At 47.2% G+C, this 1,349-nt stretch overlaps 1 protein-coding gene across 1 annotated transcript in view; it reads left to right on the forward strand.

Annotated features, from left to right (window-relative positions):
* The first annotated feature begins 1,119 nt into the window (after window positions 1-1,119).
* MBNL3 (muscleblind like splicing regulator 3) overlaps window positions 1,120-1,349 on the forward strand; it is a 127,960-nt gene continuing 127,730 nt past the window's right edge. Inside the window, exon 1 of the mRNA XM_027097570.1 lies at window positions 1,120-1,343. The gene's annotated coding sequence lies outside the window, so the exon portion shown is untranslated. The remainder of the gene's footprint in view (window positions 1,344-1,349) is intronic.

The raw sequence follows: 1,349 nt of genomic DNA on the forward strand, positions 1-1,349 counted from the left end.
TATCAGACACCGCCCCTGCACGTTGTCCTGATAACTTTCACAGTGTTTGTCAGATGCCACAAAGGGTTTTTCTCAATTATTTAAAGAGCACAAACTGCTCCTATTATCCCACATTTAACAGTGATTGATTTCTTGCCTAATATCAGCTGGAGAATTCTATTTGGATCAGTCGGGCAGAATTTTTTAAAACGTAATGAGCCTGAGAATTCACTCCACTCTTCTATCTCAAGGCTGCTTAAATATCTCCTGTAATGTTTTTGCACTTTCTGCAGAGCATGTAGAACTCTGTACTGGGGTAAAGCAGTTCATTGCAGGAAAGCAGCCCATGAATTGCTATGAGCTTGTCACTGAGGATCCTGCATATGTGTGTGTTTTCAGCTACAACTGTCCTCCTAAGATTAAATAAAAGCACGCGTTTATTATTGTGGGGCTCCAATTAAGGGACAGCTGGTGTTCCTATTACACTTGCATTAAATCAAAACTTGTAATTTAGCTATCCAGATGTACATTATTTTAAGTCAAAATATATAATTGCATTTGCTTTGTACATTTGTCATTCAAAAGTATCTGGTACCCTACCTTAAGGCTCCTCCTACCCTTCAAACTCCGTTAAAGAGGGGGAACTATTCGCACAGATCAATGATTCCCTTTCTGAGGTTAGCGTCTTAAAGGGAAATAAAGGATTTATAGAAGGGACAGGACCCAGGAAGGCAGGTGTTGAGTATTGGTGTGTATATAAATATATTTTTTTTGCCTTCAGTGGGCCGACATATTTATTCACTAAGGTCATTTTTGGAATTACCTATTTCACCTTACCTGTATCCGAAGTGACTATAAAAGTACAGCTTTGAACCACAGTGCATTTCTCATTGGCACTTCTGTTCCTGCAGCTCTAGAAACTTTGCTGCCTCCCTCCCCCGCCCCCTCCGGGGCTGTGTGCAAGCTCTGTTTGTTCTCGCTTTTGTAAAACCTGAGCCTTATGATTTGTCCCCCCTCCCCTTCCCTTAACAATGAAATAAAAAGCCTTTGCAGCGGGGGCTGGGCCGGCGGGTTGGGGGGAAAAGGCGCCACACCCCCTGAGAATAAAGCCCGCGCTTCGCTCCGGGAGAACCGAGCACGAATGAACGAACCACACAAAGAATATATTTGGCGACGGAACAGCGCCCTACAGGAAGAAAGTGCCCGCACTCAGAGCGGGATCCGGCGCGCGACTTTTTGGCGCTCTCCGGGAGCAGCGAGAAGTAGGCGGAGGACAGAGAGTCCCGGGCTGGGCGCGGGAGCGGGGGCAGCACGCAGCCCCATTCCCACGCGTCCGGGGCTGGGAGCGGCGCGCGCCGGACCAGGTGAGG

The sequence above is a fragment of the Aethalodelphis obliquidens genome, unplaced genomic scaffold, assembly GCF_003676395.1.
Source record: "Aethalodelphis obliquidens isolate GAN/ISIS:26980383/991018 unplaced genomic scaffold, ASM367639v1 scaffold115, whole genome shotgun sequence".
Taxonomy (NCBI): Eukaryota; Metazoa; Chordata; class Mammalia; order Artiodactyla; family Delphinidae; genus Aethalodelphis; species Aethalodelphis obliquidens.